At 33.4% G+C, this 27,685-nt stretch overlaps 1 protein-coding gene and 1 long non-coding RNA gene across 5 annotated transcripts in view; one reads left to right on the top strand and one right to left on the bottom strand.

The window, feature by feature from the left end:
• The window catches only part of LOC136782720 (uncharacterized), a 61,957-nt gene that overhangs the window by 23,456 nt on the left and 10,816 nt on the right, over positions 1-27,685 (top strand). For both annotated transcript variants that reach the window (XR_010824165.1, XR_010824166.1), the window contains exon 2: positions 25,611-25,703. This is a non-coding gene — a long non-coding RNA (uncharacterized lncRNA). The remainder of the gene's footprint in view (positions 1-25,610; positions 25,704-27,685) is intronic.
• LOC136782717 (somatostatin receptor type 2-like) overlaps positions 1-27,685 on the bottom strand; it is a 59,720-nt gene that overhangs the window by 8,467 nt on the left and 23,568 nt on the right. For 2 of the 3 annotated variants that reach the window (XM_066742335.1, XM_066742334.1), the window contains one exon: positions 15,617-15,679. The exons of the other annotated variant lie outside the window; for it this stretch is intronic. The gene's annotated coding sequence lies outside the window, so the exon portion shown is untranslated. The remainder of the gene's footprint in view (positions 1-15,616; positions 15,680-27,685) is intronic. 3 annotated transcript variants of the gene reach the window in all.

Raw genomic sequence — 27,685 nt, forward strand, 5'->3', positions numbered from 1 at the left:
ATCCGTGATAGCTATTTTCTGGAGGCGACCACAAACAGAGGATGATGTAAAATTGATAACAGGAACGTTATTGCCTGCTCGAACGTATCGCAGCTTTATACGTGAGGCTAATAACGAGTGGCTGAAACTTCCGTCCACTCACAAACTTCGTTCATTTCGCGTTTCCCTCGATGCGGAAATCATGCCCTCATTGTCTCCTAATAAATATTCATGTATGCTGCTTCAACTCGAATGAATACTCTAATAATGTTTTACCACCGATAAGTTTGCCCCAACACAATTTCCCTTCGTGATAATTATCGTCAACTCCAATTTACCAGGAAGAGATAAGTAAATTGTAACGAAATAATATGATTTTTTAATTAACTTTTTATCTGTGAAAATCTTTGAATTATTCAAAACTGTGACAATTTTAATTATTCTGCTTTTTATTGCTGCGAGAAGAAAATCTTTATTATATTCAGCAATTACGAAAATTATTTAAAATTTCTACAGTAAATTATTTCAGCAGTTTGAAATGTTACCGAATTTTGCTTCTGATTTAATTAAAAATCAAATAAACCGTTGGTAAAGCTGACTGATAATTTTGATCCGACTTATACCAGTGTGGAATAGACTACGACCACTTTGAAGTTTGAACTCGTAATATTTTGCAATATCGCGTTATGAAGTGACAATTAAAACTGAACAGGAGCTTCCAGGTGCTTTTATAATAAAGACACGTACGTACTCTGACGATTGAGCCATTCAAAGCTTAATGCCATACTTGATACACAAAATCCATATATATATATATATATATACGTGTTATACCTTGAATATTTCTGTGCTAACCTTTCAGCCTTGCTATGAACCTTCATTAACACTCGCTTAATAAACTACTAATTAGAAATGCTATATTTATATTTGACAATGGATCAATAGTACATAAATATTTAATTTATTCATTCTCGAATACAATACACACATTAGTTAAAATTTTTAATAGCCTCAACCCGAATCAATATTATCTATAAATAAATCCAGCGATTTTCCCACTGATATTTATTTCTTAACCAGTGGTTAGTTATTTTTATTGTTGAAACGTCACTAATTAATGATTAGCATGTCTATAGAATTGAATGGAAAAAGTTTGCTAATACAGATTGATTTTTATTTGAATACTGTATATGACCCAGTTCCATTTATCACGTTACATATCATTCTATACAAGTGTATACTTAACTCAAGAATGATTGAGTGGGAATATAGCATTAACTTCAAAGTGAAGAACTCTTCGTTTGATCCCTACATGACCTGGATTTACTTTTGATGCTTTGAGTAATGATCCTTTTTCTTGAAATTTGAATGAAACGTTGCAATAACAAAAACAAGAATAATAACTAATTTTCCAAATGGTTTTTCTTCAATGATAGAAATTATTTCTAGACACAATCTTTGGAATTGTAAAATTTTACTGCATATCCTATATACACATAGATGGGAGTCAATTTTAAGTAATAAGTGAGATGGAGGATGAAGAGAGTCTATAAGGTTCCGAAATGGAAATTTAAGGGGTGGTTTATGAACACGAAAGGGTGGAAAGCATTTGTGCAGTTACCATGTGGCATCATGGAGTCCTGATGGGCTAATATCCTCGCTTGGGCTCTCCTCAATCAAAGCACGTCCTTAACTTCGACGAGACGATATCACGAATTAATTATCCTTGTCATTGTCAGCCACGCCCATTGTTTCATGATAATTGTGTCTCGTTGTTCAACCCTGCACAAATTCGCACTACAAATTCACGTGTTATCCTGCGATAGGACAACCTCCCTCAGATTAAGTATACAATAGAGGGATGACTGCAAGCTTAGCTCCTTTTAAACCTATAAGCTTCGTGAATTTATCGAAGGAGAAACCATTGTTTAATTACCATTTATATTCTACAAATTCAGTGCTGCCAACACGAAAATCTCACATTTCCTGAATCTATTTCAGTCTCATCCTTTTCTACCGATGAATTATTTTCTAATCGTATTTTCTCATAATTTATTAGCACTGGAAAGCTTTTGACTTTATGCATACCCAATCGTTTTAATGAAAAACTTATACGCAAGGGGAGTCAGGCATTGAAGTAGGAATGTGTAATTATTCGGAAAGTCAGCTTTCTTGGATGAAAAAGCGACTTCCCTGAAGAATAATTACACTGTTCAATGTCACGTGGTGCGCATAACGACAGCTAGAAACGAAGAATTATTAGACTGGCACACGAGACTTTTTTGTAGCTCTCTATTAATGTGCCGTGGCTGAAAAATGTTATTTTATTCTCTTTGTTATATTCGTAATATTTACTACATTTTATTCCAAAGATTTAAACGAATTAAAACCCCTGCTACATCGCAGCCAGCCTTAATATGCCACGTGGAATATTAATCCCATGATCAGTGTTAACTCATATTAGCTGGGCTCACGCCCTACCATACGTTCCTCTGAAGGATCATTTAATTAATCTGGAGTTTCTATTAAGCGCATTACGATAATGGGAATCTTCATCAAATAATTACGACGTAATTAGAAAACTATGAATTCATCATTCTCTCTTCTCAAAAATTGTGCAGGGAAATTTCTTGCAATTACAAGATAAATTTAAGCATCTGGTTGGGCGTCTAATTAAAGGAGAATTAATATTTTTAATTAATCCTAAGCTTATTAAGTGATTGGAATAAATATTGATTTTTATACATAATGAGTTTTTGATAGAGACAGAAAATTTTAGTAAGAGTTTTTTATATAATATATACCAGCTTTATTCAGTTGAGAGTGTAGTTGTAATCTGGAATTGGTTTAACCTGAGGACAAAACATATAAGATTTAAAGTAGAGTTGAAGAAATTTGAAATCATTTTTGGATCAGTAAAACGAAATTTCAAATATGTTTCTGGATTGGAGGAAGCAATTAAATAAGACGAATCCAATAAATCCTTTGCAGTAATTAAGTAGCCAATAGACACTGATTCCCTTTGTAGATATATATGACAATTAAATGACGCAAAGAGAATCGTCTACTGCGAATACTGATACCAATTCACGATCGTGTCAAAGCAATTTTACGTGATTCTTGCTTTACTTTCTGAAAGACGATTAATTTTCTTAAAATTACCATAAGTTTTTAATTACAAGTGTACAACACTACAAGATCTTTAATTGAGTTACTTCAGTCGTAGAATAATACAATTACATCGAGAAGCTTATGAGTCCTCGAGTTAATTCAATAAATTAATTTTCTGTAAATATTTAAAGACTTATTCAGTATTTAATTAAATCTCAGAGTAACTCCTCGAGTCTAGTATCTACTGAAACGAATTCAAATATTTTGTTAGTTGAAGAGACTTGATGTAAGTTTAATCAGCATGAAACTTTTTGTTCCTGTTAAGCCCCTGTGACACGTTGCTACTCAAAGCAGATTTTATTCTACGTGATGCAATCTTCCTGGCCAAAGTAATTTAAATGACCAACGCTCCTCGGTATTGATTTTCTGAGCAGCTTTTCATTTTATATTCTAACAAAATTTGGTTACTTTCTAGTTCTTTCCTGGACTACTTTTTAATCATGCATTAATATCGCTTTTGTGATATTTCAAGTCAAACACAATTACTTCCTTCAATTACCTGGTTTTCCTTTTTATAAAAATCATTTTTCTTCTTCAACGTTGCATGGAAATTGCCAACGAGTTAAGATCTTTTTGAGAAAGATAAACTTATTGCAATATGAAATTCTTCGTGATTTGGAAGCCTATGCGAGCAGGTAAACGTTCCTACGGTACACACAATTTCACTATTTCAGTCGATAACCTCCTTGAGTGCTGCCTTGTCATCGTTACTTTTTATACATTATATATTACTATCTGTGTCAACGTTACTGCCTTATACGTTTACCATTATAAGCTCCCAACTCTCTCAATATACATACCCACTTTTATACTTGAAAAAACAAATAAATTACTAAAACGATTTTATCAACCCCTTAAATGTTTATCGTGTCAGATAGAAAGATTGAAGTTTTATAGACTTATAGAAATTTTACTTTTCGTTTCAAAATATAAATACCCTTTCACATAACCTATACATTTCATTTTTACTCCCTCGAATTTTGCATCGTACGATCGGATTAGCCTATGGTATTTTAGTGAGATTAATCTAACTACTCGTTTTTCTATTTTTTAAGATTTTATCCATTTCCATTCGCAATCCTAGCAAGTGAACAAAGTTTTATAGCTTTTAGTGATGAGATCTCCGTAAAAACCCTCGTTTTATATTGTGGAGCAATTAAAGCTGCAAATACCAGGCTGAAAGTGCGTGAAAGGCTGGGAATAAAAAAAATCAGGACGATTTGAACAAAAAAGTGAAAAAGTTGGATTTCTGATGCTGAGTATAAATTTTGATTAATTTTATACATGAGCATTGTGATCAGGGATATTAGCAATGATAACATGCTATCAATGTATCGATTTGCACATGCAAAACTGGACAATGTACAACACAAATTTATACATTTACTACAAATCCATCTACTACCTACTTCAATCCAGAAACCTCCAATCGATATTTTAAACCGTTTCGTTAAAATTTTCGTAAAAAGTTTCTTTTTACATCTGACCATAAATTTTTTCACGAAATCCTTTCTCAACACTGTTCTACATCCTTATCAATAAAACTTACCCCGAGAGATTTTAATTTTATCAAAAAATACAAATTTTATTATTTTGTTTGTTTGTAGATATAAATGAACTTATCGAATAGCAAAAAAGTATATGTGTGTGTTATAGATTAATTATTGGTTAATAAATGTTGATATATTAATTCTCGAGGATTTCCCAACAATTTAGCAGTTTAGGAAAATTAATAAAATTCTTGACGATGCTAACTGTAGCGGGAATACAGTTTAAAGTGCTTGTAGCAACTCAAAGCTTTGCTGCTGCTGCTCGCACACATCAAGCCATTTGGGCTTTGTGCAGTGTGCGTTGTGTGTACATAGCTCTTCAAATACAAGCAACTCCCTCACATACACGTGCTCAGGCACATATACATATACATATGCTTAAACGCAGGGTCGCGAATTCCCTAAGTATTTGGGCAGGAAGCAGGAAGCAGGATTTCCGAGAGTTCGAGCCGTTGCATTAGCCAAAACCGCGCTCCTAGATCCTCGCGCTAACTAGAACTCTCCTCTGTCTCTTCGAAAGCTTCAACATCACTTGAGCTTGCACCACTCGAAAGCTTCGATCCATCTTCGATTCCTTTCTTTTTCACGAAACACGAGAGAATTTTTTTCTGATTTTACGAATTTTATTTTACGAAAAGAAGCTAAAAGCTCAAAGTCAGAAAGATTTGAAAAAGGTCAACGAACTCTGCAACCAATCGAGCTTGCGCTTAAGACGAATTAGGTTTTTGGACCACGCAGGGCTTGGTGAAACCTCAAGAGGATATTTCGTATTTACGTATATATATAGAATTGCGCTATTTTGTTGATCGGTAATCCCTCGCAAGAGAGAAATGCAGTTAGTGCACTTGCACCAATCACCACACGTTGAAAGGACGAAGCGACTGGCTGAGGTAAGCAGGAGGATAGCTTCTCCCAGAACTAATCCATTATGAGACTGGTCGAAACAACCCTCGTATACTTCCTCCACCTATACCTGCAAACAACCCTAGTTGCTTCAAGTTTCTCGCGTTGCTCGCTTTTAGCGAGAAACCGGATGGTGCACATCGAACGTGACGAGCTTTCTTGAAAAATTAAATTCACCCTTTGTATCAGCAACTCGATACACTTAATATAGCATTGTATAATATTGTAATGATGTACGTGCTATAACTCATAAGTTAATTCTACTTCATCTCTCCTCATTTATTTTAAACAATTTTTCTGCACTGGCAACTAATTAAAAATCTGAATCTAAATTTATTTCAAAGTTATCTATTAATTATAACCAATTATTTTGCTTATAAAAGTTTCATTTTCCTGCACACATATATATAAATAATACATATTTTATTTCAAAAATAGTAATTCATTTTTCTCTTTGTTTTATTTTCACGATTTAACTTTCAGTACATCGCTAGTGTATACGGTGGATTTGTTTAGTTCAGTTTTCAACTGTGCATTTTAAGCTGTATGAGTGAATTGTACGGTGGACGATTGTGTGAAATAATCGAAGTGGATGGCTAGCTTTAAAGGACTTTTGACTGTAAATTGATTAAAGTTGTGCATATTGTGTGCATGTATACTATATATGTGCAAAGCATATCGAAGTTTATAATAGAAAACTCTCGTATCTCTCGGTTTCCATTCTCGTTAACCTTTCATCGACCCAACACGTTGAGTCTGCAAGTTACGTTTGGTTAACGCAGATTCCAGCCATTTCTGAGTTGTCAGTTACAGTCATGCGTAGACGCAGTATCTTCGATTTTCCACGCACTTGTTTGCTCAACGAAAATACTCAAATTTTCAGCTAACTTTTCTTAGCACACCTGTATATGTAAAAATATATTTTTCATGTATTAATTTTAAAACTTGGCGGACCATTTATCTTTCTCTACTACTGAAAAATAGGCCTTTGTACATAAAAATTAATTTATCTTCGTAACCATAAAAGATACAAATTTTTTTCATGGAACTTTTATGATCTAAGTAAAACATACTATCAGAAAGGTTATGTGACAAAAGTTGATATCTTTTATATTTATGAAGATAAATAAATTTTTATGCCAATATTCCGAGATAAATTAACAAAAACGCCCTGTATAACTTTAAAAGAGGTTCTCAATAATTCCTAGGAATTTTTATCAGTATCAGAATAAAGTATCCCAACAATTGCAGACTTTTATTGATTTTTCGTGAAATATTTCAATTTTTCGAAGCGATCGGTGGAAGAACAATGAACGTCAAAGAGAATCGAGAGTATTTTTAAATGCAAGGAGCGTTTTCCGGACTGGCGCACACTTTTGGTTCTCAGTCGAGTGTTTATGACGTGCGATAAGTTACCGATCGAATTTGAACTTTACGTGAAACTTCGGACGTTTTACTGTGCTTTGAAAAAAAAGCTTGGCGAATGCCACGTTTTAACAATGAAGCTTTGTAGAACGCTGAAAAATATATTTCATGTACAACCATCGACTCATCTACGTAACTAAAGTAATATATTACTAAAAGAAAACAATGAAAAAAAAGCTGTTAAATTTACATTGCCAAAGAAATTTTTAAAACTTAATAATTCTAATACCAAAAAATCTTATATCACTAAGACAAATTTTTAAATTGTATAAATTTGAATAATTTTGAAATTCCATAAAAAGAATCTTTCAAGTTTTAGTCGTAAACAGTGATTGATAGAAAAAAATATTTTATTATAAACCGAAGTGAATTTAAATCGATATTTATCTGGAGAATATCTCCCTGTCTTTTCGGATATAATCAGAATATTCGAAGAGAAAAGGGTAGAATTCCTGCGTCTTTTTTATAGCCAATTTAAGTTTCCGTCCAATCGTTATCGAAGGTTTTCACGAGCAATCATTTCGCTCGTAATGACGTTGCTAAGCTTCGTCGATCTGACGTTACTTCACGAAATTTCGCACGTCGAACGTATTTCTCGTCCCTTTCCCCCACAACTCTTCAACGCTCGCACGTGGCTCGATTCGAGCATCTAGCTAGCTTTTTCCACTCGTAATTGTCTCCTTTCTCCAGTGAAACACAGAAAAACTCCCCTTTACAACTCGTTACCCCACCCATCTCTTTAAAAGCTGCGTTTAAAATTTATCGACATGATTTTCCAACAGAGTTTGATCGATACGAAAACGTGAGTGATTTACCTATTTATTTTTCCTTGCAAAATAAGATCGATGGACTTGGATAATAAAATAAATCTTTCTCGAATTTAAACAAATTTTAAAGTGTTTTCTGGTTATTACAGATTGAATATAAAGCTAATCTACTTTTGCCTTAATTATAAAGGGAAAATTAAAACTTTAATATTATCATCAAAACCTTATCAATATTGTAAAAATGAAGAATATATATTTACAACAAAATCACGTTCAGATTAACAAATTTTAAGGTATGGATTGCACATAAAAAATGATTTAATATAGAAAAATTGTGTAATTATAATTGATATACAATTAAATAAGATTTTTTGTTAATGTAGAAAACACTTTGGACACTCGAAGTTCAAAATTTCGTGCAATTCATACGTCAGAGTTCATTCATGGTGAAGATGATACGTATAGATTATTATTATTTAGTAAAATTGCAGTGTACTTGTTTCATTTAACTACATATCTATAAATTTTATCTTGGTATTATTCGAATCTTCATTTGTTTTGTTCACGAGTGCTTTAAAGGGGCAATGTGTCAGTGATAGATCTAAAGAGAGATAGAAAGAGAGGGAGAGAAGATCGAACGTATCGAACATTGAAGAGATGTGTCTCGCACGTGCCGAGGATTAGGTCCTTGTAATAAGTTGGTAAAATGTTGAACGTACGTAACGCTTTGTGTGCTTTTCGAAGGGAAATAGGATTCAGGGGGTGAAGAACGAGGGTGAAAAAGATAGCGTCATTTTCCGGTGCGAAGTGGAATCTGTCTGGAAAAAAGAAGAGACGCCAATGCGACCAATCGTTACAGCGAATTGAAGTATAACGATGCATTTTCCAAAGTATTTTTCACGATTTCGAGCCAAAGGGTCGGATGGAAAATGATACTCGTAACTTTATTTCTCCACCATTATAAACCTCCAAATCTCCAAGTATTCGTTCATGGTCTACGAATAATTCTCGCCATTCATTTCACAATGCTCGTAACGCTTTAAACTATAAATTGTCTATTATGAAACTCAAAACACGTTATTTTTGTTGAAATTCACATTTATTATTAGCAATGAACGATTGTTCTTTTTTATCTCTTATATCTCCAAGCTTTTTGCCAAAGTGAATACGATGGGAAAACCTTAGTTTTCTTTTTCATAGAAGCATTGGGAAAAAAAGAAGGCCAATATCGTAATTTCACTAGCACTTAAGAAATGCCTATTAATTTCGAGTTTTTTTCTTCTGCCTATCCAACGAAGTAAATATTTTACCATAAATATAAACCTCGAACCCTTTACGTATTCGTTCATTGGTATACGAATAATTTTCACTATCTATCTCAATACTCCTGTTGTTTTAAACTATGAATTATCAATTATGGGACCCAAAACACATAATTATTGTTGAAATTCTATTTTCTTGTAAACAATGTGAGTGATCGTCCTTTTTCGTCCAATATATTTCCAAGCTTTTTAGCAAAATGAAGGGGATGGGAAAGTCATATTTTTTTCACTAATGTATTGGAGAAAAAAAGAAAAACTAATATCGTAATTTCACTGGAATTTAAGAAATACCCATTAATTTCTAGTTCTTTCCTCCCTATCTAAATGAAGTCGATAAAAAAGATAGGTACTCTCCCTTATTGCTCTATTCCAGCAAAAAGCACGAAAAGTAACGCTCGGCCGTAGACGCCAGAGATTTACCCAGTAACCCCGTTGGAGTTTCGAGGGAGAGAGAGAGAGAGAGAGACTAAAAATACCTATCAATCTTTTTATATCTGTTTTGCAGCACGATAGGATACTTTTCCAAACTGTCGAGTCTCTAACGTTCGGGCATTCTTGAAATATCTTCTCAGACTTGCTCGAGCGTATTGGATAAAGCAGGCCGAATGCATGCTTACTTATTTTATATCTCTCTGAAATCCACGGATTTATCTAGTAATCTCGCTAACATTTAAATTAGAAATGTCCATCACTCATTCTGCTTCCTTTCTCCGCATGATCGAACTTTCTTTTCGGCCTTGAAGAATAAAGAGGGAAACTTTCCATTTTGCAATTATCAAACTTTCACGCTATATTTATCAGATAAGCTCGAAATTTTTTCATTATAATTATTCTAAAAAATAGCTGATACTTTTTTCTTTGACTCGCTTATTCCACGTTACAAATTTACTCATTAGGGATTTTTTTTTTATACGATAAAACTGTTTTTATGCTGTAGTCTTATCATCGATAAAACGAAGTTTTATGGTTTTAAATTGTCCAATTAACAGCTATGTATTTTCAAAGTGTTAAACCTTATTCCTTGACGTATCTGCTGTTTAAAAAAATCACTGGTACATTTTTTTTGGAATTTACTCAAATTGGAGTTCATTCAAATATTTGTCCTTACAGATAGTTTCTAACTGCACATGGACTGCACATGGTATTCGATTAAACTATATAGTTTTGAACTAATACAATTATTTAATTAAATTAATTACCTATAATTTATAAATCAATACTTTTGCTGTTAGAAGCATCAATTAATAGCAGTTTATAAAACAATATTTTCTTGATTATAATCACTGTTTATGACTAAAAACCCATAAAGGCTCCGATCGAAACATGGTTTTTTTATGACACCCCAAAACCATTGAAGCATACAAATTTCCGAAGTTTTCTGCCATAAAAATGAAATTTCCTTATTAGGAGATTCTGAAACCCTCTGCCCTTTACCTTCATCTCGTTGTATTTCATAGTTTATGGTTATCATAACTGGCGCTTGAGCTTTATTGGCTTTTAGAATTCATTGTTTGGGAACTATGGAAATTTTATTCGGCCGAGTTCTGATAGCTGATTTTATACCCTGGCGTAAATTATTTATTAAAGAAACTATATACATCGACGTGTCTATCAGTTAATATCATTAATCGCTTTAACGAATCAAACTTTTTATTATATGGAAATACCTATAAATATACTAGTATATATATATATATATATATTTTTTAACTGTCGTTGCGAAAAATTTTAGTCTTAATTTGTTTAGAAAAAATTTAATTAAATAATCACATTTTTCAAGATAAGTAATTTTATGCTGTAACAATTCACAGATTTTCACCTTGCAGTATCATATCCGAAAAAGCGTTGTTTCCAAGCGAACTTGAGTTTCAGTTGGACAATTACTCGAGCTCGGTTTGAAATTTGGGAAGATTTAACGAGTAAGAGGATGCTCGTATTATAATTAAAGTTGGTCGAGGAAGATGAACTTATGCATAGTCTTGGGAAACTTGAGGAATTAACTGAATAGGCTCACGCAAACATAATCCTAATGGAAACGCACACACACACACCAACATAGCAGGGCTTAAAGATACATGAGTACAAAGCTTTTGATAACACGTAGCTTCACATTTTTTTCACGTTTGACTGGTTACTGTGATAAAAAATAGTCGAGCAGAATTAAATTCCCTTTATACATCCTAATGAATTATAATACTAATAAAACGTGGATTATTCTACGCAAGAAAATAAACAGCTATAATTATTATCCCCTTATAAAGCTCCTACTGAGAATTTTTTTCCAGAGATAAAATATTGTTTGCTCGTTCGTCTCGCCACAGCTGAAAATCGTTGCTGAAAATTGGCTATAATATTGTTCTTTCGAGAGGGGTAATTAAATAATCACTGTGAAGCCTCGACGAGTAAAAAAAAACGTATATTTTGTTAAAGAAAAAATGCATTGAATTTCTCCACCGAAATTGCTTGAATTTGTCCAGTTTGAGAAACCGAATGTCTAGTGTCGTTTAAAAGGAGTGTTGAATTAAGCGCAATTCAAAGAGCTTTTTGACAATTAAGCTTTTAATTGCATCTGAATCAGCGATGTGAGAACAACAGGCAGTGGCGATAATTATCGTGGCAACAGCCGTTGAACTTTCCAACTGGAGTGGCTATTTCTGGCTAGATCAACTTGGAACTGCTTATCGCTCTAGGCTCGTGGCAAAACTTCCTTTCCCACTAATTGGCAATACTTCATAGCACTGAGAAAAGCTATTATTAAAAGCTAGATAAAGAGAAAATTTGCCTGTGGTAATCAAACTTCTTCCAGTTAATTCCACAAGGTGTGAAATTAGCAGAAAGGGAATTTATTTTTCACTATATTCATATAATTTGGATAAATTGGAAAATTTTGTCCAAGAATTCACACGCGTTTGTTTAAAGAAAAGAACACTGAGCATTTACGAGGGAAAATGTTTTTCGCGTGCCTAATGAAGAAAGAAACGGAAAACCGAGGTCTGAAAGTAAAATGAGCAAAGGGGAGGGTGGGGGTGGTAAATGGTAGGTTCGCAAGGCGCGAGAAAATGCAAAGAGGAGAAATGGTCCTGTAGGAAATAAGGATAAAAGGTAAAGAGAGGTTGCGAGAGAGACAGAGAGAGAGAGATAGTCTATATAGGGGATGGTACCTCTACAGGCAAGATATACCGGGGGATGCAGCGAGCCTTCATAGAAAGGAAAAATCGCCAGAGCACGGCAAACAAAGCAAAATTTCTTTCTTCATTCCATTTCATCGTACAATTGCTTTCACTATACAATGCCTCCTTTTTACCGCTTCGAATTATCGCGATAAAGCCACTCCTTTCCAGAAAATTACATATATATAAATTTTAGTAATTTCAAAAACTCACGTATAAGAATTATTCCACATTTCCACTTTGATCAAATCTTTCTGCTTCCCTTCAATTGTATTTGTCTACAGTATACACAAGTATAATTACTTGTGTAAACATATATACATATCTGTATTAGTCAGTTACATCAAATTATTTCTTACCGTACGAACTAGAGTACAGCTCTTCAGGGATTTGCTTTGCAAGAATAGTTTTATCGAAGCTCGCAGTGGGAAAGTTTCGGTATTTTGCGAAGGACATTCGTATGCTGCTAATAATGAACGAGTTTTGCAACTCGTGTTTTACAACGTATGGTCAATTTGGTGAGAAAATCTGTGGGACCAACGTGCGATGGTATTCCTCATACAAATCGAAATTAGCCATCAGGATCTGATGCAGCTTATATAATACGAAGAAGGAATGAAACATTGTTTTATATCTGGAAAAATAAGGAGATGCTATATAGCGTTTCGTCGATTTAAGGAGTTAACCCTTTATCGATCCATCGCCGCCTTCGGCCTGCTAGCAATGTTTACTCAACGTTCGCAGCCATGCCACTCGTAACTTTCAGCCGGTTTCAACCTTTCCAACCCAACTACTTTCTCCTCTGGAAAGCCGCACAATGGAAACTCGCTTTTATATGGTCAGCCATCCGATGTTTTCCCATGGAACGCGGCACGAATTTTCTTTAGCCCCCTAAAACACTTTCTCACACTCCATCTTATTAATTTCCTTATAGAATATATATATATATATATAGTGTGAATAGCTTATAATTCTGTACTAATTATCCTCGATTAATTTTATTTATCAATATTCAACTATTTAGAAATTTTCAATTATTTTTTTTAATCATTCCCCATTAAATCCCTTATATAATATATAGTATGACTAGCTTCATTCTATCCCTAAGTAATATATTTATTTATATATCTATATAAGCCTAATTTTCTCATCGCAGTCTCGAATAAATTTATTCTGTGATTCGAATATTTTCTGGAATATTCTGAAATTTATGCTTATAGATATAGTATAATTGTACCTGATTGAAAAAGTGATTATCAAAATTCTTTTATTCTGAATATTTACCAAGAGCATAGAGAAATATTCGTAAAATTACCAAGAAAGGAAGACATCAAATTTTGGCAAGAGGTTTCTTACGAAAAATCGAATAAGGTGATTGAAGCTTCTTATAGTAAATTCTGTGGTGCTGTGTAACCCGGATAGGTTGCTCACTCGTTATTCGGGTCTATCATAAATTCACCTTTCGACCCTCGGAAGCAGCCACGATTTTTCACTGAAAAGGACAAAAAACGAGGAAGCCTTGGGTTTTGCGTGGCTTAGTCGATCGGCGTGAAAAGATAAAGCAGCCGGATGGGAGAATACATTTCTCGCATTCTTACTACAATATTCCTCACTGGAGTGATGTGACGTGCGAGGTCATCTCTGCTTTTTAGTTGCGGCGCGCACAATACTGGCCTTCTGATAAATAGCCCCTTTCTGAAGATCCGCGCGAAATAGCTTCCACCTTCCCAAGAACGTGTCCTATTACTCCAATCATTTCCAGCTCACCCTTATACTGAAATCTAGTTCAAACTTATTTCCCACCTTCCTTTATATATATATCTATTCTTTCCATCCTCCAGCTTCATACTCTCTTTTCCCATCCTCCCCCATCAATATTGCTTCGTGTTAAACCTGTCAAAATTATTCCATCCCCCCCCCCCCCCCCCCATTGCTTGCAGTATTCAACAGTAAATATCATCTTGATGATCCTCCAATTCCCTTTCTTCCATTTCCATTCAAATACGTGAATAATTCGAATTTTAATGACAGATGTTAATGCAATATTAATGCACGTGCAAATATTGAATTTGCATCGTGCAACACTAGGGTGATTCTTATGATAAAGTAGGACTATTGACAAATTGTTATTTAACAACGCGGTGATGCTTATTTGTACACAAATGGAACTTCATAAATTATTCTGCAAAATTTACAGTGTACTGTGGTCCGTACAAAAATTTCACCGACTCGATTCTATTTCCTCTGATTGCTGTTATCGTTCGCGATAAAAACTGAAACATGCAAATTAAAAAATAAACATTCTAAGCGTAGCTGTGTGCATTTTATAACCTCAGTCATACGTAATCAAGTTTTTGGATGCTGCAATGGCGAAGGCTAAAGCTAAAAATAGCCATACAAAAGTCGTAAACTCTGCTGTGAAATGAAAATTCGTTTTTTAATATTCTTTGATCACCCTCTTCTTTTCATATAAGAAGCTATATGAATTTACGTAAAAGGCTCATAAAAAAGGAATAAATCTGAGCTTCTTTGATGCAATCAAAATTATGACTTGCACGTATGGAGCATATATGAAAAATATGTGTTGAGAAGAAATTATTTATTCCACTTGTGCGCCAGACCGACATCCTATATAGCCACACGTCCAATTCAAAGCTCTTCCCTTCGAGAATTTCTTTCATAATGTACACTCTATATATATATAATTACTAAAACAGTACATAAATCAAGGAAAAAAAGAACAAAAAACGATCGAAATATCTAAATCTTGGTCTCGTGGGAAATAATAAAGAGTCTGTTAGGAATGTCTAAGGAAACAAAAAAAAAGAGTCGGTGATACTCGAAAGAAAATAAATGAAACTGGATTCTATACAAAAATGGCCTTGCACGTTTAATAATATAAACGAGGGAAGCTTTAGAAGCGCGTGAAAATTCTCGTATCGATGGAGCTTGCGAAGGGTGCGGAATAAAAGCTCTTGTACAGGATCTCAGAGAGGGAACAATGATGACATTGTTGTAGAAGGGGTAGTTTCTTGCATTACTCGTGTCATTGCAGGTTTCTGTCTCCCCTTGGCCACCCTCAATTTCACCCCATTTCACCCCAGCTTCTCCCTGGCCTATTTTCTATTCTCTTAGAGTAGTGAAATAATAAAAAAAAAACACACGAAAAAGCTCGTCTTTCTCCCTTAGTTACCTAGGAACTTCTTATCGATTCTGATACTCTCCAGTACTTCATTACCTCCCCCCCCCCCCCCCCCCCCGTTTATCAAATCAACCAAATACTTCCAAGCTAAAACTCGCAAACGCAGCGCCATAAAAAATTTACTCACATATTCTTCTCAACACTCCATCGTAGCTAAGTTTCTCGTTTACAAGCTGACATCTCTCTGGATCTGAAAGAAAAACCGTGTCACCTATTAATTTTGCATGCATCGTGAAAGTTTCTATATATATAGCTACTTTTTCGCATTAATATTTCCCCTTCCAGAGTACAATACGTATAACTATGGAATATTTAATCCAGCATCACTCGTTGTAAAGAGTGCAAAGCGAATCGAGATAAGTAGGTAATAAGAAATAAAGTACGAGCCACTTAAAGGCAGCTCGGTGGCCGCATTTGTTAAAGCCCCTGGCCTTTGGCCAAAGATTCCAGTCGCTTGCTGGAAAAAAGGACAACGACCGTGTGCACCGATATTATCGAGCTTTAAGTTAAAAGGACTCCTTTCGTGGTCCTTTTATTCCTTTTACATGACCAGTCAGGGTTACAGTTTGATCGTCTGGCCCGAATCTGGCAAATTGCCCATGTCATTATTATCGACGTGCCATAAACCGCCTGTTTTATCGCACTTTTCATAGCTCGATCTTTTCTCCTTTTGATCACGACCAGTTGTCACGTCACTTATACACCCTCGATGCTCGGACATGCACCAAGTGTTGAAATAGCGCGACCATCGCGATGTCACTGCGAAACTTTGCCAACTGGATCTTACATCGCCAGAGATAAAATTGGGAAATATAAGGGAAATATATCAATCACAGTGCAGACATTTAGATAGCAGCGAAGGATCAAAGATGTCGATAAATAACACTAGTCTTTTGCGTATACATTATTATATATTTTTGAACTAATGTTGCTCTGTGTTGGTATAAAAAGAATAAATTATATAAAATCTATCATATATTTACAGTCATGAAGAAAAATTCTGCATAGGTAGAAAAAGATGAAAATTGAAGGATTTTTTATAGTGAAATATCATTATTGCAGGAAGAGAAATTTAAGTGCAAGGTTGCACCACTTAAAACTGAGGCCACAAAGTGTAAAGCTGTGTTTCGTTTCTTTCCAGGAGGTCATTGTCACTATTGACGTGGTATACAACGTATTATTGCGGAACAGGCTGAAAAGAGAAGAAAACCCACGCCTCATGCCTATATACTACTCCCCCCCCCCCCTCTACCTATTTAAGCCTGCTATTGGTCCTCCTCTAAAAGTCCTACGACAAAAGTAACCTTCCTAATACAATTTGTATCCCCATGGGTGAGTCGCGAGGGAAGAATAAATGTGTAACACCCTCCTAATATTGTGGCCAAAATTTCGTTGGCTTCCTTCCTGCCCCCTTCTCATTATAAGCACGAAATGTTTTGTTTTGCTACCATTAAATTAGCTCGCTTATTCTTTGCTTTCTGAATTATTACTGCCAGTTTTATCACAAAATCAATTTTTTCTTCCAACGATACCATTATTGATTTTCTAATCTTTGTGTTTCCTACTGCTTCAAAATTTGTTCAAACTTAATTTTCCACGATTTTCCTTATCAATCAATTTTTACTTGGGAAATATTTTGAATGCTGTATATTTTATTCGTCGAACAAAGTGGCCTGTAAACTACTTTAATTTAGTTGCGCGTGGTACTATATTATGAAAAAGCGGACACCAAAAGAACGTCGCAACGCGACTAAAGTAGCCCGTCTCAGTCCATTCTAAGGAAAATTGAGGTTAAGTGTAACAGGAGGTGATTCGTGCATGATTTTATTTTTAGCTTTGTATAGAGTAAAAGGAGTTACTACGCTTTCGCAAAATATTTCCTAATATCGGAGTAATTCTTTTTGTTTATTAGGTTTTACTTTTATTCCATCAGATGAGCTCCATATACCTACCGTTTGTCTATTCGTTGCTTGATTTAATTTTGATTGACGCGAAATTTTCTATTTTACAAATTTTGCATATATGCTAATTTTTATATGCAAATTCTTTTATGAATAATTTCATTTTTAGTCGTTTGATTTGATCCAACTTTGATTGATGTGTATCTTCTACACTATTTTACTCATTTTGATTCTATGCAAATTTTAATCAAATTGATTTCCATTATACCAATTCTTTTTTCATTATGTTCAGACATAACCTTTATTTGACTTTATCAGGTCGTATTAAAAGCACGTGGTGATAAGACTTGGATTGCACAGGTATTATACAATATCGTTTAATTTATTTCGCTCGTAGTTTTTCTTCAACCACCAATGCCATTCGTTTTATGCCTGATTTATGTTTATCTTTTGTAATACCAACCTTCATTGTCTCACCCGTACTTAATCCTTTCGCATTAAAATGCTAATTTACCAACATTTTATTAATGAAAATTTACGATGCTTTGCACAGAATTTGTCAAACTCGCGTTTTGAAATCTAATTTTGCCACCGAATTTATCCAGGCAATTTTTAACTTCGTTGTAAATTCAAACTGCAAGCCTTCCACAGCTGTGATCTCATTTGCTTCCAAGGTGAATATATTTGCATTACAGGGTAATCTTATTTCTGAAAGTCAAAGAATTTTTTGGCATGAGTTATGGAAAAAAAGTTGAGCTCGTTTCCACTGGAAGAAAATAAATCTGAAGGTTCGTTCGGTTGAGCTTGCAAAGAAGCTTAATCTGAAGAATCTAGATGTGCACGTGTGTGTCTTACATATAAGTACGTGGAAAAGTTTGTATACAGGGTATGTCATTTAATTCGTCTCACAGAGTAGATTTAAAACTTCATTTATCTTCGTAATCACAAGAGATATCAATTTTTGGCATTAGACCTTTATGAATGTAAATGGAAAGTTTTTTCGAAAAGGTCATAAGGAAAAAATTGAGATTTTTTATATTTACAAAGATATGTGAACTTTTACGTCCCCACTCTGAAATTAATAAATTCACACACATTATATACAAGGAAGTTCTATGAAAAACCAGCTGCATTGGTCAGAGTCTATTTTCTATATAATTCTTAGATTTCGATGTGTAATTAAATATCTACAGATTATACAGTTAACCCTATTTTGTTAATTTTACAGCACTTTCTAAATTTCAACTTAACCAAACATTTGTCTCACTCACTTCACCCAAGGAAGCTTCAGCTTTTAGTACAAAAAGCAGCTTGTCGAGTTAATCTTTAAAGTAAACAATGTAAGCTTGCAATTTATTTCTCCTTTACGCGTAAGAATCGTGCTTCTGGATCAAAGAATATTTAACATTTGTTCACATCACGTACACCTCACCAATTGTGCTGAAGTAAAAAATAAACTAATCGCACGATCGATCTGTTTTCCTTGGGTGAGCTTAAATTTCTCTTGCAAAAAAAATATTTACACAGTATAACCTGCCACGTATAGTACGTATAACCCCAAAACAAACTGGCAGGGTGATCGCTGCTCCCACTTCCGGCTTACCCTCCCTCTCCAACCTAAAAACACCTCAAACTTATTCAGGAGTTAAAACGTAGGAGACACGATGCAGGGGCTATTTTTATTTCATTATTCCATTAATTTTTTCTTTAAATTTTACCATCACAAAATTCATATTAACTCTAAAGTTAAAGCTATAAGAAAGCAAATCTTTGACGTACCCACCCTTCTCTTCTTCGAATCCACACACTTTTCACCTTCATTTTATCAAATCTTAAACTTTGAATATAAAAGTGTGTGAAGCTTGAAAGTTTTGTATAGAGACGAAAGTCCATAACTTCCCTAATCTTGATGGTCCTTTTCTTTTCGGTCCTCCCCATTCGAGTTATCTTCCAGCAATTTTAAAAAAAGGATTTGACAAACTTTCAGCTTAATATCCGCATTTATTGCTCCGAGTTTAATGGGCTTATAAAATAAAGTGTGAGGAGATCAGTTGGAGAAACCAGCCTCGCACGGTCTTTTACTTCGTTTTATTCTTGGGCTCAATTATTGTCCGAGCTTTTTATGAGCTTGCACTCGTTTTTTTATATATGTATAAAACACGCACACTCGTCCAAGTAATATTCCAGAATGGAAGGACGAATTACTGTGTGGATTAGTTTGGATCCATTGAAATATTGCAGGGATTAGTCTCAAAGCTTTCGTATAAGTGTAAGAGCTTTCTGGAGTCACACTGCACAAAAGCTCCCTACTCACTTAAAAATTACATCACGAGAGTAGTTTAGTTTTAAGGGAATTACGTTCATAAATAATCGATTTTTATGATGAGTTTGTAACAAAATTTGACGAGACTTAAAACTCTGATTTTCTACATTTTCTGCATCCTTTGTTTACCAGTTTTTAACAAGCTTTGTTATTATGACAAGGGAAATGAAGTACTCTATCATGAACGTAATGTAAAAACCGGTGAATTTATGAAAAATTTAATGAGATTTAAAACAATTTTTAAAATTTTCTGCATCCTTTGTTTACTAGTTTTTAACGAGCTTTGTTCTTATAACCAGAGAAATGAAACACTCTAGTCTGAACAAAATGTAAAAACTGGTGAATTTACAAAAAAATCCCATGCCCATTTGCATCACTTATCAGAGTGTGAGAGAGAGAGAGAGAGAGAGAGAGAAAATTTGAAATTTTTAACTCGCCAACTAACCAATTTGTGTGAAAATTTCATTTCCAACCTCAAAGAGCTAGTGATAGGGGAGGGGGTGGTAGGAAGTACTGCTTTGTGCTGAAGCACAAACAGAAAATTAGGAATATAATTTTAACTCTAAATTATATATACGTTTTCATTAAAATACCAAGGAAGGATTAATTAAACAAATCAATTTGTTTCATTAATTTTTTAGTCAAACCTCTCAGCAGTGGCGAATTTCAACGGAGTCATTAGGCAACTGAATTTTAACGATGAAACTTGCCGGAAAATTAATGCCTTTGGCGCGTTATCTACCAAAGCGGAATAAAATATTAATCTTGCTGTTTAACGGCTTTACTCCCAGTCTATTAACATTTCCATGCACTCTCACACTTTTAAAAAATTCTTAAATTTCTATACAAAAACTATGTACAACAATAAAATTTATCTCAAATTCTAATGTTTGTTTATTAAACTAATCCATTATATCCTTATGGTTAAAAAATAATAACTATAGGGACTCTTAATACCACATATTATACTTTATTGTATATTATATAATTTTTTTAAAATTAACAAAATCCTTTTAAATATTGATAATTAATGAATTTTTAAGTTATTAACGTTTTACGAGATGAAACGGTGGAATCTGCAATATGCGAATTTATCGGAGATGCATTATCAAGGGTCGAATATTAAGTTTGTCATTTGGAGGACTTTTTCAAATGGATTCGTGATGATTTGGAAAAATCGTAGGGGAGCAGCTGCGAGGAGACATTCGTTCCTGTCTAGCCGGAAAGTCCCTTAAATGCTTTTATTACTAAGAGCTTATGCGGAACAAAGTGAAAATGAAGAAAAAGAAAATAATCGGCAGCTTTATAAAAGTGGGGGAGCATAAAACCGACTCGCAACATAAAGCACATGGAGCAATAAAATGTTATTCTCGCTATGGTAACGCAGTTACGGTACATTAAACCGTGGACAGGAATAACTGCTCGAAGTAAACATTTAATTAAAATTTATTTCCAACCTTACTAACATGGCTCTAAAAGTAAACTCGATTAATCCATCAAATCCATAATTATTGTGCCTGTCTTAGTGCACGTTTTGGCATATTTGCAATGATCGATAGTAGCTAATATCGCAAATGACTGCTTTATTTCTCCCTGTACTGTAACCGGCATACCGAAATAATTCGGTTTTAATCAACCATCCGTTTATTAAATCTATAATTAGATCATCTAACACGTCGAAAAGCAATTACGTTATTACATACACCCATAAGAAACATGGTGCTTCGACGTGTTAATATTTTCGTATATTTATACTTATATTACCTTATTAATTGGTATATTTTCCAAGATTTACAAAATAATTATTAATATTGTCACATTTTGTCAAATTCGTCAATATTAAGATAATAATAGTTCATAAAATGTGCTCCAGTCATCAATCATAATTATTCAATGTATATTTCAGTCACACTATTAATAATTATTGGAATTTGGTGAAATTGCAATTTTTAAATTTATAATAATACAAAAAACAGTTGTAGTATAATAGGAAAACTGGACTCAGGGTTTGCAAGCCATTAGTCGTGTTAATGCACGTCGAGCTTTAATGGGGTAAGTGTACGGTTTCGTTGATAACACGCTACGATTAATTTACTGATCATTGATATCAGTTATAGCTGCGCTAGTGCGGTCGTTGAATTAATCCAACCAGTACGACTTAACACGAACGACGTCAAATGGCAAACAAATCCACTTGAAACATTTAACAAATTGTACACATTACACTGCTCTGTTCCCTGATCAATCATTTTTAAGCACAATGCATCATCTACACTCGTTATAGGTCAAAATCATTTTGAATTGGCGTATATCCTCGTTCTAATAATCCTTATCGAACATTGAATTATTACATTGAATTGTGCTTGGCATTGATGAAAGCTTTACACTCGTTAGAGATTATTTAGCCAATTTACTGCACTCTCTCCTGTCATTTCAAAAGCCCTTCTCACACCATGAAACGTCTATAATGAATTTAAATTAATAACACGTAATTCAAACTCTATATATAATACAAAAGAGCTGGAAATATTCGTGGAAGCAAAATTATTAGGTAGATCCATCAGGATCGTTAAATTTTCCTTATTCCTTGCAACCTTCCTTTATTCTTTCTAATCTACGTGAAAATTTCCCAGAAGCTCCTAAAGCACGTGGATTATCTTAACTCATTCATAAGCTTGTCTCTGTAATTTATCATCATTTTCCACCTCAACTTTTTCACTGATAAATTTCTTCGATTAAAGTGCTGATACTTCCACATATTTCATCATTGTATGCAATATTGTATACACATGTGTGCTTATAGTGAATAAAGATTATAATGAAGATTCATGATTAACTAAATGTTCCTAGTTAAAATTGTTATACGTTTTGAAACTAAGAGAAAACGTTCTAGGTTTAATCCTTACCAACACTCAGCATTCAAGATAGCAATTAGCTCAATAATACTGCTCGATTTTACCCCAGATCCCCTCGTATGACTGGGGAACGAATCCGTTAGTAGCGTCAATTTATCAGTCCACGTTGTTATCGGAGGGCAACTTTCTGTTCTCATAAGTAGATTAAACAGATTGAAACTAGAAGGACCAAAGAGCAGTTAATTTCACGTTTAATTAAACGTAATAATTTCCCCACCACCTATATATCCATTTAGATGTATTACTATAATTCATGGACTAACGTATTATAACTTCTGTGCATCGTTTATTAGTGAAAATTAGTGGAAATTGTATTAGAAAATTACTTATAAATATTTTCTTTAAAATTGTTTAACGTTTGGAGGAAAATCAAAATTAAGGGTGAGTTTGAAAAATAGGGTGGTGAATTTATTAAAAACTTGTTATATCGGTGAATAATAACAAAATTATGATAAGTGGATATTTTTATAATTTTTATTCCACTCTTTTTCACCTCATCAGAGAACAGTCATTGATTTTTTTCAACTTATGCGAATATTACAGAATTTCGTTGGATTTAAAAAATGTTATTTAAGCTTGAAAATATGTGCAAACACGATATATTTGAATTTGGAGATATTTGTATTTGTTTAAAATAGCTAAACTAATATAAGATAGAAAGTTCGAATTCAGTAGTTATAGAGGGATACGAAGGTACACTGTATAAATATTTGGATATTTCGTGCATGGGGTAATCCCTTTTCAGCCAAATTTTGTTTTTAAAATAGCAATTGTACCTTGCTGGTTTTACCAAGCGAACGTCTGTTTGTAACTACAACTTATACCAAAAATCAAGCATCGATATAAATTATAAAACAGCATTTACACAAAATATCAACAGTTTTTTAATAATCATATTTCCTTCTTTATTAAACATCACGTTATTCTAAAGTTTGCTCCAAAAATTTAATTAATATATCAACAAAAAGTAACCAAAAAATAAGATAGGTGCCCTTTTCAATCCGACAGGTATTGAAACAGGTTAAAAAGTTTACAGTAATAAAACCAATAATAAATCAGACAATACGTGTGTTTCTCTATGACTTTGCAACGGAAATCATCTTGATTCACCCCACAGCTATTTGATTCAATCTCTGCTCTTTTTTTACTATTACACAGATCTCTTCACTCATGCAAGCGTGCAGTCAAGTTGTGGAAGTTGAATATTCATAAGGAACAAAAAAATTTGTTGGAAAATACCGATAAAAGTGTTATATTGAAAGAGGAGGATGGAAGGTAAAAATGGTATTATAAATTTTTATTAAACCTTCGAAAGACTAAATCCTGTAGAGGTACTCATACACTTTGACACGAATTTTCCTGGAATAATTGGAATCAAACAAAAATTCTTATATTAATTTCTTGCTGTTGGGACTTGGCAAAATTCTGCTATAATCACACAATCTGCATAGAAAATGTAAAATTATTGTAAATTTTCGACACGACTGAAAATTACTTATTGTGAAAAAAATCAAACATCTCTATAAAATAAGATAGAAATTCATGGATTTTTAGTCATTTCTATATAGTGACAACAAGCATGCAACAAAATCTATGATTATACCAACCTAATAAAATTGAATGGAAGTAAAAATTTAAGGTCGTTTCTACGCTTGGAAATAAGGATGATGTATAGTGCATTATATGTATACGAGTTTTATTATGAAAGCAATATAAGTAGAGCATTATAAAACTTTATGTGGCAATGCACATCCAAATATAGTATTTGCCTCCTTGGGTTTGCTTAATATAAAACGATAGCTCGATTGATCGGTGTCAAGGAAAATATCATAAAATATTGAACATGATTGCTTTGCAAACTAGTCAATTTATTGCAATGGTTAAACATAGATGCATTTATTAGTTGGATCTATTTAATTTGCTACAAAATGGGATCGTTGATTTTTTGTAGTTAATTAAAGAGTTAATTACAATTTTTCTCGAGGCCTTTTTCGTCTGCTTTGTCATCGAATAGAAAGAGTGGTCTTTGGGGGGGGGGGGGGGGGGGGAGAGATCACTAAGAAAAATAACGAAGCGTGTATAGCTTGCGTGAGTTATAATGTGTTGAATTATATCCCACGTGTGCGTGTATCTCGCTGCAGACACGATTAGAATAATTAATGAACATGTACAAATGTTTCCATCTTTCCTCGTATACATTTTTATAACTTAATGGAGTATTATTATTTCCTTACACGTACCACTCGTATCAAGCTACATTCTTTTTAAGTTCTTTCGTTTTTAGAATAATTAATGAACAGGTACAAATAATGCTTCCATTTTTCCTCATTTTTTTTTTTTAATCTAATTGGATACTCTTATTTCCTTACACGTACACTCGTATCTCGTTATTGATTTTTTGATTATATTTTCCTTTGTTAATAAAAATTAAACCACAAAATGAAGACTTCAATCAAACATATCTGTTGTTACAAATTTAATGATACAATTTTAAAATTTGTTTTCTCGTTATAAAATTACATATTTCATTGATATGTGCAGTAATAAACAACCTAATTATATCATCAAGATAAATGATTTTTTATTAAATAATTTTGTTACAAAAATCTTCTCCAAATAAAAATTCGTTTCTTCATCACATAAAACTATAGTAAAGTAGAGAAAATCGAACACTTTTTTATAGAGTTAGATTTCTAAAAAAAAAAAACATAGATAAAGTTTCTGCAAAATACTTCCTGAAACGTTTTTTAAATACAAAGGGAAAACGAGGACTCGCTTTTGTTTCGTTGAGTTTTCCGGTTGAATCTGCTATTTCCGGCTGTCCAAACAGGAATCGACCGCACTTGCTTTAACGTACGATTGTTGGGCGACCCAATTATTCGGAATGTTAACGTTTCCCTTAATCTGCAGCGATAATATTTCATTCGCCTTTCATGCGCAAATTTCGTGAAATCGAAATGACGTGTTTCTGGTTTGTTACAGGTAACCAAAGCTTTCAACAAATTCCGAACATCGATTAATTTGCTGCTCATCCATCCAGCCCCATGAATCTATCGCAGAGTGACTGCTAAGGGTGTAAGTTTAGATTCATGCTGTTTTCAAAATCTGCATACTTCGTCAAACTGGAATGATAAATTAAGCAAACTTTTCGTCCATTTTGTTCAAATAATTCTCACAATTGCTTTTTGTGGATTTTTATTCTTACAGTTAAGCTCGATAATCTTCAGCAAACTTTATAGGTAATTCTTTGTAATCTTTAGCACTTGAAGATATTTGGTAACATAATTTGCATATAAGCTTATAAAATACAATGAGTTTGACTAATGGTAATCATTATAAATAATAAGATTTCTATAAATTCTCTTAAGAAACAAAGGAGTATTGAAAGTGATATGAAAAAATTTAAGGGGGGGGGAGGTAAGAGATGGTAGATTCTGACGTCGAGAGCTCAGCTGGGTGATATCCATACTATCCACATATACCATGTATATATGTACATAGACAGTCCATGACCTCCACGTCACAGTGTATGCACAAGGCATAACAACGAAAAAGCACTTTTGACCCACAATGACAACCACTGAATTTCTAACTTTTAGGAACAGTTATGGTATTTTTTCCTGTCGAATGAAAATTCCCCAAGGAACTTTTACCACTCAGTTCGTGAAACGTTTTCCACATTGCGATTTAAACAATCGCTCCGGAATTCGATAAATTTGTTCATAAAAACTGGCCAAACGCTCTTCTTTTGTCGCTACACACAATTCACTTCTTTGCATATTTTTTGATTTAGCTACTTTTTTCTAGAATATTTCGAGTTTTGGACATTTTTATTAAAAGAATATACAGGACGTTTTGGGAGATATTGTTATTAATATTTATATGAATTGAGGTAAATAAATAAGTTTACAGTTTTTATTACGTTTTTCTTTAGATGCTGCAATATACAGACTAAAAGCAACAAAAGTATAACTGTGAAAAGTTCTTATATATCGTGTATTTTTACGTAGTGTAATATTAAAATGAACTGGAGCAGCTGCATACTTTCTATTATTCGATACTTAAACAGAGGCTCAGTTTCGAAAATATGGCAAAATGTTTTTAACCCGATTTCACGGCTCTGGGATAAAATGCAAAGTGAACTCGTGGATTTTGAGCCGCTTGTTTAATTTCTTTGAATATGTATGAGCGTAGGTTTATTAAAGTGAATGTAAAATATCTGTTTGCGTGGAATGTTTCAACCAGTTTGACGATAAGCGAGCTATTATTAATTTTAAACGATTTTTCCCGATATCTGTATTTCGATCTGTAATAATCAACAGTTTTATTCACATCTGAGAGTTGCTTCGGTTTTACGAACAACAGATTTTCAAATATTCCGAATAGGATTTAATAAAGACAAAGCCTTTTTCGATAAAATGAACAAAAATAAGGTTTCTTCTATACTCGCAGTTATGTTTAATTTGAAAATAAGTCTTATACCCGAATCGTTATTATTTCAAGGGTACTTGCCTTTGTACGTGCTAAAATAAAGATTGAATTGGGAGTAACATTAGAGGATAGAGAATAAAATAAAAAGAGATTAATTTATAATCTATAGTAAATGATCTTTTATTTCAAGCAAGGGTTAGTTAAAAATACCTGAAAAAACAGTCTCATAATTTAACCTTACATACACAGAGAAGCAAAATAAAATATGTTAACCGTCACGTAAAAGCTGCGTCATCATGAAACGTGTACTTGGTAGAAAATTAAAAAAAAAGCTTTAAAAAATGGAAAAAGATATATTCGATGGTATAAGCTGTGGAATAAATAGCGGTTTAAATCTTAAATCTTCTGGTTTTATTAGAAATAACTGTTTCATCGCTTGGACAACTATTTATTAACACTATTAAAAATGGATTCTCAGTGAGGAAAAATTAATTAATTGGTGGATTAATTTAATAGCCGATATGACTAATTTATAGTGGAAGAAATAAAGTTTCTGGTGTTTGAAAACAATCTGTTTCCGCTGGAAGAATAAATTGAGGCGTTGATGTATGAAGGGAAGAAATATT

Source organism: Prorops nasuta, unplaced genomic scaffold, assembly GCF_024137725.1.
Source record: "Prorops nasuta isolate Cenicafe-Biocafe unplaced genomic scaffold, Cenicafe_Pnas_1.2 PNAS00030, whole genome shotgun sequence".
NCBI classification, from domain to species: Eukaryota; Metazoa; Arthropoda; class Insecta; order Hymenoptera; family Bethylidae; genus Prorops; species Prorops nasuta.